Source organism: Cajanus cajan, chromosome 8, assembly GCF_000230855.2.
Source record: "Cajanus cajan strain Asha chromosome 8, NIPB_CcT2T_4, whole genome shotgun sequence".
In the NCBI taxonomy this organism is placed as follows: domain Eukaryota; kingdom Viridiplantae; phylum Streptophyta; class Magnoliopsida; order Fabales; family Fabaceae; genus Cajanus; species Cajanus cajan.
In genome coordinates, this window is record NC_138524.1 from 23721982 (window position 1) to 23731659 (window position 9678).

Here is a 9678-nt window from a genome sequence, read left to right on the forward strand (position 1 = left end):
CAAAATAAAAAAAAATAATGTCTCGTGCATAAAATATAATTTATATAAAAAATGAAATAATATTCAAAACTCTAAAATAAGTACATTAAATATCAAAATGATTTCTAAAATATTATTATTATAAGGTATGAAAATTGAGGTGTTACATTAATAAAAATGGGTAAGTTATAGAGCGTTTTCTTGGTCTTATTCATGTTTTTAATGTTAATGCTTTATCATTAAAAGTAACTTTATAGTCATTGTTTTCAAAATATGGATTAAGTTTATCATGGTTATGTAAACTAGGATATGATGGAGCAAGTAATATGAAAGGTGAATTTAATGGCCTCAAGGGCTTGATATTAAAAGAGAACTTTTCCACATTTTATATTCATTGTTTTGTCCATCAACTTCAATTAGCTCTTGTTACAGTGGCAAAAAAACATGTTGGAGTTCCAATATTTTTTAACTTGGTTGTTAATATTTCTAATGTTGTTGGAGCATTATGTAAGTGTCGAGATATTCTTCGAGAAAGTCAAATTGCAAAATGAAAGAAACATTGCAAAAAAGAGAAATCTCTAGTGGACGTGGCTTGAATCAAGAAACTACAATCAAGAAGGCAGGAGATACTAGACGGAGCTTACATTATGGTACATTACTTAGTTTACTTTCCTTGTTGCCATGATTGATGTGCTTGAAATAGTTGAGGAAGATGACATAAGTTTAGAGTAAAAAGGTGAAGCATGTGCTTTATTGAATTCTATGCAAACTTTTGAATTTGTTTTCACCTTACACTTGATTAAAAATGTTTTAGGGATTACTCATGAGTTATCTCAAGCATTGCAAAGAAGTGATCAAGATATTGTAAATGCTATGAAATTAGTTTCAATGTCTAAACAAAGATTACAAGCAATGAGAGATGATGGTTGGTCTTCTTTGCTCAATAATGTTTAATTACTTTGTGAAAAACATAACACTGTGGTTCTAAATATGAATGACACTTTTCAAACACAAGGAAGGTCAAGGCACAAAGTAGAGCAAGTTTCTAATCTATACCATTTTCAAGTTCAATTATTTTTTCAAGTAATTGATCGACAACTCCCACTCGTACTCTCTCTCTCTCACTCTCACTCTTTACGATCATCGTCGTTTCCGGTTATAACATTTTGTTTATTTTGCATTTTCAGTTCGAAACCGCGGCGGTGCAGGTTCTCGTGAGTTTGAAGACGAAGGTGGCTGGGGACGCTGGAGATATGGAGGATCCATTGCCTGGTGATGTTCAGATTTTGCTCACTTCCAAGGAGGATTCGGTGTCGATGAGATCGCTCGGGGTAAGTGAGTTTGATCTAATTTAGAGTTCGATTATGATATTTGTGTTTTCATGAATGTGATAGTTTTCATTTCAATTTGGTAAGTTTTGTAGTTGGTAATTAGGAATTCTTAGTATTTAATTAGCGGATGTCATAGCGGTGCTTTTCTTTTTTTTCACAGGCTCAATATATATCGAAGCTTGTTAAAATTTTTGGGATTACTATTGCTGCATCCAGGACTAAGGCAAAGGCTACTTATGTTACTCTGGTGTGTAAGAATTGTAAGAAGGGGAAGCAGGTTCCATGCCGGCTGGGACTTGGGGGAGCAATTGTTCCTCAGTCTTGCGATCATGTTCCTCAGGTTTAGTTAGTGTTTATTGTTTGTTTATATTTTGTTTGACGTGTGCCTCATCTGTGTTAACTAAGGATTTGTTTGGCTATGGAAAATGTTTGATGCTTCTATTTTCTGTTTTTACTAATAATTACCAAAATATTACCATATTTTTAATTCTTTTTTTGTGAATTTTTTTTTTGAAAAATATGAATTAAAGTGAAAACAAATTGACATCTTTTTTGTAATTACTAGTGGATATAGGAAATAGAAACGCTTTTTTGTTAAACTAATAATAAACTCTGCATTGTTTTGATTTCAGGATCACCTTGCCTTGATGATGGAACTCCTTGGAAAGATGCCTCGGAAGGTGAGTACACTTCCACTACTTGTTTATATTATTTGTTGAATTAAGAGCTATTCTAGCCTATCTAGTGCTTGTTTGCTTCCTCATTAAGGATCCACGTTAAGAGCAAAATTGCGTCAAAAATAACCTTAAACCAACTATTAGTCGCTTCTTGGATTCACGTCAATGTGCACTTCAAGGTCCAAGCAAGCATGCCGCTAATCTAATGCTTGTGGGTTGCAGATTGCTACTGGTGGAGCTCTATCCAAGGATTTCTTTGATAGGCATGGGGATCTAAAAAGGATTAGAAGGCTAAAATTCTTTTCACTTGACAAATTACTGATTGATAAATATAAATTCTCAGTGAATGATGCTCAAGAGTTTTCAGAATTTCTTTTACCACTCTTTGATTTTGCACCGGAGAAGCGACCAACTGCAAGACAGTGCCTGCAACACCCATGGCTGAAATGTCCTAATGAAGAGGAAAATGAATCTAATGTGAATGTTGGAATGAGCAACCTCAAAATCAAGGGGGAAAGTGAAGGGGTGAAATGTGTTTTGACACAGTCAAAGTTTAAGCCCCTCCTTCCACATGAAAAAAAAACTATTGATTGTGCTTTCTTTTATTTATTTTTTTACTTTGTTCAAATTTAATAAGATTATTTCTATTGGATTATTAATTACAGAGATGTAAATCAGTAAGGAATTTTGTCCTTCCAGAGATATCTGACAGCAGAATTTGCGTGTATATTATTGTTCAATTCTGCTCAGTAAAGCTGGGTCAACTGAGAAGTTATCTTGGTGAGAGAGCTTGGTCTTACTCAAACTTACAAAAAGTTGATAAAAGAGGTATGTGACTAAGTTTATTACAATCGCATTACATTCTTTTTCAGAAAACACTTGTTTGAAATAACAATATTGAAATAGTCTTGTTGATTATAGTAGTATCAATAAGAGTGTCAAATTTGAACCAATCTTCAATTGATTGGCCCAAAAAGAACAATGAAATGAGCTTGTTTTGGGGCTAACAAAATTGACACAAAAACTTATTTTGGCCTGACCTAGTACAACTGGCCTGATTTTGCCTAGCGCAACAAACTAAAAAAAATGCCAAAATCAACTATTAATCACTAGGGCTAAAGTTTAGGTTCGTGTCTAACTTGGGAGGGCTTTTTAATGGTTCATGATTTTAAGTCAAGTTAGACAAAGGAACTTCTAAAAAAAATTACGTGTATAGGTTGATTTTAACTTCTACAAGAAGTTTGATGAATTTTTTCTCCTTAGTTTACTTTATTTTCTTTTTCTATAATTGCCTACCGTGTGTTTATCCAAACTGGCCTTAGAATTGCGCTGCTATATTTTAATTGACGCAATTGCATTGCCATATTACTTCCAAATTTATTGCTTCAATTCCTTAATTAAAATACTACCTTATCATTGTCTATTGCAAAAAGTTTATTTCCTATACTTTTCTGTAACTTCCATTTGGTATTTGATACACACCATAACTAGCAAGAATTAGTTTGCATGGTAGCTTTATATAATTTAATACAAGTCATATCTAGTCTAATTTTGATATGAACTTTGGCATCATATGTAGGTAACTTGGCTGTGGCTTCTCTTCATGATCAAATTCTTTTGCTTATAAACATTAAAATAGGCTCTAGTCTAGTGCATACATTTGTATTTAATTACAGGTAATCAAAAATAATCCAAAAATAAGCATGATATTTTTTTTTAAAAAAAATGCAATCTACATCGGTTCTCAAGAGAACGAATGTAGATTTAAGCATAAATCTACATCGGTTTTCTGAAGAACCGATGTAAATTTAAGCATAAATCTACATCAGTTTTTCAGAACCAATGTAAAAATGTACTCCTTTTCTACGTCGCTCTATTCTACATCGGTTTTAGAACCGATGTAAATGACTTTAAAGAACTGATGTAAAATATGCATTTTGTAGTAGTGAAAGTGATATAAACTTTAAATCTAACGGTTGAATTTACAAAATTCACATTTAATATAACATTATTGAGCGATGTAATACTTAGTAAAAGTTACACTAGTGTTATTTCAACCCTTATCATTTTAAAATATATAAATTATTATTTAAACTTTTAAATTTATAATAATTAATTTAAATTGTATCATAATATTAATTTTAAATAGAAATAAGTAGATTGTAAATTATACAAGTAAGTATATTTATAAATAAATATTAATTAAATATAATATAATTATTATTATTATTGGTAATATAATTATTATATATATTTTTATAGCGGTCTGAACATACCAAAATGAGAGGGATCCGAAAATAGTATAAGTATGAGATTGTACTTAAATGAATTAATTTCTACTACTTATACCGATAACATGCATTAGCTCTTCTGTAGCCTATCTCATAAGAAATCCACAGTTAAGCGTGCTTGACCTGGAGTAGTATAGGGATGGGTGACCTTTTGGGAACTTTCCCAGAAAATGTGCAATAAGGACAAAACATGTTGAAAAGTGAAGTGTAATGAAATAGCATCTTTGAGAGGCCAAATATGAGGGTTATTACATTAATAAATTTATTAAAATTAAATAAAAATGAGGGTTATTACATTAATAACGTTATCTATGATCATTTTATCTATGGATTTTTTTAGTAGATAATCCGTAAATAATTGACATTTATCTACTGATTTTTATGTTTATCTACGAATTTTTCCGTAGATAATCTTGATTTTTCTTGTAGTAATGATCCCATTAGATTTTGCATGTATTGAGGACTAGGAATATGTATTTAATTTGTAAAAATGATGATCTGGGAGAGAGAACAAAATTGTAGGAAAGTTCTTGTGAGTTAGGTTTTGGAAAAATTGGGAGTTTTACTATTTGATTTAATATTGTATTAAATTGGTGAATTAATTAGGTTTTATATTAATTTATAAATATTATAGTTATAGATTTGTATTCATATTGAATTGCTTGAGGGGTATGTGAATCATTGTATTGTGTGGACTTATCTATTTGTGATATGGAATTGAGTTATGAGATCGGATGTTGTATTGAATGTGAATATGATATGATTTTGGTTCCTCACACTAATGATCAGGGATGGCACGACCCTTGAGTAAGTGATGCTACAAGGACGGCGTGACCTTGGCATAGTGTGGGATGAGTGAGACAATTAACACATATCACTTATGTTAGATGTGGCGTGGCCTTGACATAAGGTTAATTGTAAGATTTGTGTGGATTATGAATGTGATTGTGGTTCCTCACACTAATGACTAGGGATGACACGACCCTTGGGTAAGTGATGCTACAAGGACGGCGTGACCTTGGCATAGTATGGGATGAGTGAGGCAATTAGCCCGTATCACTTATGTCAGTTGTGGCGTGGCCTTGACATAATGTTAATTGTAAGATTTGTGTGGATTATGAATGTGAAAATGATATTGTTAATTGAAAGATTTGTAATGGATTGATATGATTGTGAATTGTGATGTGAATATGATGCATGATTGATAGAATTAGAAAAGGTTATGATAGACAAGAAGCCTCGTATAACTTAAGAGGGGGGGGGTGAATTAAGTTATCTAATTTTTCTTCTCTTTTTAAGTTTTTCAAACTTCTTTCTTATAAATTCAATATTATAAACAACTTGAATATAATAATGATACAAAAACTTCACTATCAAAATTAAAAGTATAGGGAAAGAGAATTGCAAACTTGATTTTATACTGGTTCGGCCAACCTTGCCTACATCCAGTCCTCAAGTCACCCACTTGAGATTTTTCACTATGCTTGTAACCTTTACAAGACTCAAATTCTCCAACACTTAGGAATTCTCTTTCCTTGTGTTGAGAATCACAGACCACCAAGGAGAACAACACTTTTCTCTTTTTCCAGATCAATAGTTGAAATGAATGAAATAGAACAACTCTCTTTGAAGAGTGGATTTTTACACTTTGTTGATCTAGTAGAACTCTTTTAGATAATAATTGCAAATGATTCTGGCCAAGTGAATGTAAAGATAATTTTTTTTTCACAATAGAGTTCGTAACATTTTTCTGAGAAATTATTGGTATTTATAGATGATTATTTCATAGGTTGTAACTTTTCATGAAGAGTTATGACTTTCTAAAATTTTTCAGAAAATTGCCTCAGATAATCGATTACAACTCTTAGTAATCGATTACAACGGTTTAGATTTTAAAAGATTGGAACGTTGTAAGGTTTAAATTCAAATTTTGAAAAAATTATCTTCTGGTAATCGATTACAGGTAATGGGTAATCGATTACCAGAGCACTTTTTAAGTGAATTTCAAACATATGAGTTTCATCCTCTGGTAATCGATTACATGTATTGGTAATCGATTACCAGACTGTTAAAAACAATGGTTCCCTCATTAAAAACTTAAGATACACAAAACTTATATTTTCAAAACCTTATTTTTACAAATATAACACAAAAATTATATTTAAGTTTTGTTTGAAATTCTTTATTTTAAATGGCCAAGAATCTTATGCAATAATTATAAAGAATTCTTTTTACATTTATAAAGCTAGATAGATAACACTTATCTAACACACTTTGAGACTTTTATCTTGACCTTTTGTTTTCTTCAATTTGTTTGGCATCATCAAAATCTTTTACATGCGTTCTTCCATAATCTCCCCCTTTTTGATGATGACAACATTCTGTAAAATGGAAAGAAAACAGTGTATATCGATCACTCCCCCTTAGTCTCCCCCTTAATAAATCATTGTTTGATGTTAATTTTTATATTGTAAAAATTTGACTTTAAATGGACAGTTGTAATGATCAAATTAATTTGTTCAATTTAAATTATCTAATATTTGATCAGTATCAGAACCCTTCTTTCCTTTTCTCTCCCCCTTTGGCAACATCAAAAGGAATGAGATAATATATAAAAAATTGAAAAAGAAAGAAACACCATTCAGAAATAAAAATATGTCCCATAAGAAAAATAGTCAGAGTCAAGCGAGCATAATAAACCTAGAACTTACTACTAAAAAGGTCCAGAAATTGACTAGAAAATATTCCAAAAACAGAAGATAAACTAAGAGAACAACTATCAGAAACATAGGCAACTGGCTACTCAGAAGGGCGTCTAAGAGATTTGACATCCTCCTCAAGACGAGTCATACGAGTGTCAAGAGAATCAAAACGTTCACCAACATAAAATCGGAGATCTCTAATTTCATTGAGAACATCCGAGAGAAGTGCTGATGAAGGATCTTGAGGAGGTGGAGACGGAGTTCTTTCATCAGTGTCTACTGCCTGAAAATCCCGCTTCCTGACCCAGGTGTTATCCAGTGTTTTCTTGTACCCAAAGGAAGCAATTGCAGTAGCCCCAATTTCAAAGACTCTCTTAACTGGAACCCAGGTTTCATCTTCCAGAGGAACTTTAAAATGTTCCAAACTAGTGGTTACAAAATGTGGGTATGGAAGAGAAGCATTATTCCGCAAGGTCTTCTTCATTCGACTCCTAATCAGATGAGTCCAACTAAATTCCCAGCCAGTGATAAGAGCCCATATCAAGATTAAGTCTTCCTCTGAAGCCTATGCAAGATTAGTCGTGTGGGGAAGCAATACTCGAACAATTATGTAATGCATAATTCTATAATCAAATTTCATTGAGCCAGCCAATAATCTTCCAGTCATGTCAGCATTATCTATACAAATCATACTTCGGGCATTTGGATGGGAATATTCTGGTTTCCATGTATCCGGAATGGTTCCCTCAAACAGAGTACCCTGATCTTTTAATTTTGATAAATCACAAAACAGAGATTGATTTATCACTATCGAAATTTTTTTAACTTCACTGTAAAGGACTCCATCCCGGATTTCCAAATTACTGTAAAAGACCCTTACTAATTCTGGATAAACAAGGTTTTTCATAGCCATAAAATCTACTAACTCAGAATTCTTAAAAATCGTATAACACTCAAAAGATTCATCTTCAAAGAAATCAACACTAATATATTTGGGATCAACAATGTTCCTCTCAGAAAAAAATTGGTAGTACTTATCTCGTTTTTTGTCTGTGGAGAACAAAACGAGAGCACGTCCAGAATAAGGAATTTGATTCGCAGGAGCAGGGACATCGTCGGAGGGAGGTTGTTGATGGCGGTCGTCGGTGGTTGAACGTGAAGAAGAAGCCCTTCGTCGTTTTGAGGATTCAGCCATTTGAGTGTTTGATTTGAAAAATTGAATTGGTAGAATTGAAGAGAATGGAAAACGATGAAGAAAGGAACAAACGGGGCTCGATTTGGTTAAGAAATGAGAAAGATATGGAGTTTAGAAGATTTGGGGGCGCGGAGGGTTTGGTGAACCTGCGTGAGGAAGAAGACGAACTGCACTCATTTAAGTGCAGATGCGTCGTGTAATCGATTACATGCATATGGTAATCGATTACACCTTTTCAGATTCTGTGCAATTTGCCACTGGTAATCGATTACTCTCCATGGTAATCGATTACATTTTACCCAGATAAGTGCAATTCGCACTGGTAATCGATTACATTACTATGTAATCGATTACATGTATAAAAAAAGGAAGCACGCACTGGTAATTGATTACAATACTCTGTAATCGATTACAATTGTTCACAAAATTTAATAAACTCTCTGGTAATCGATTACTTAACCTGTAATCGATTACAAACATGAAAAATATATCTTTTTGCTATGGGATCAAAAAATAATGTGAGAAGAGTCTAGAATTCCCAATTCTTGTCTAATTGAAAAGAAATTTTCTTTTGGTAAGGGCTTTGTGAATATATCAGCCAATTGATTCTTTGTTTCAACAAATTCTAGAACACAATCTCCTTTTTGAACATGATCCCTATGAAAATGATGTCGTATCTCAATATGCTTTGTTCTAGAATGAAGAACTGGATTTTTAGAGAGATTTATAGCACTAGTATTATCACACTTAATTGGAATATGATCTAATGTTAAACCATAATCAGATAGTTGTTGTTTCATCCATAGTATTTGTGCACAAAAACTTCCAGCAGCAATATATTCTGCTTCAGCAGTAGATAAAGCAACACTATTTTGCTTTTTACTATGCCATGATACTAAAGCAGATCCAATGAAATGGCATGTTTCATTAGTACTTTTTCTATCAGTTTTACAACCAGCAAAATCAGAATCGGAGTAACCCACTAAATTGAAAGGCATGTTTTTAGGATACCATAGACCTAGATTTTGGGTTCCTAATAGATATCTCATAATTCTTTTAACAGCACTCAAATGAGATTCTTTAGGGTTAGATTGGTATCTAGCACATAAACAAACACTGAACATAATATCAGGTCTACTTGCAGATAAGTATAAGAGAGATCCAATCATACCTCTATATTTCTTGACATCTATGGATTTTCCCCTTTCATCTTTGTCATGGTAGCAAGTAGTACTCATTGGTGTTGCAATTGATTTAGCATTCTCCATTCCAAACCTTTTGAGAAATTCTTTACAGTATTTGCTTTGATTAATAAAAATTCCATTTTTAGTTTGCCTTATTTGTAGTCCAAGGAAAAAATTTAGTTCTCCCATCATGGACATTTCAAATTCACTTTGCATATCATTTGAAAATTCCTTGCACAAGTAGTCATTAGTAGCTCCAAAAAATTATATCATCAACATAGATTTGGACTAAAAGGATGTCATTCATTTTTCTTTTGAT

At 32.5% G+C, this 9678-nt stretch overlaps 1 pseudogene; it reads right to left on the reverse strand.

Moving 5' to 3' along the window:
* Positions 1-8681: 8681 nt before the first annotated feature.
* Positions 8682-9443, reverse strand: LOC145950333 (secreted RxLR effector protein 161 pseudogene; annotated as a pseudogene).
* Between the last annotated feature and the right edge of the window lie 235 nt (positions 9444-9678).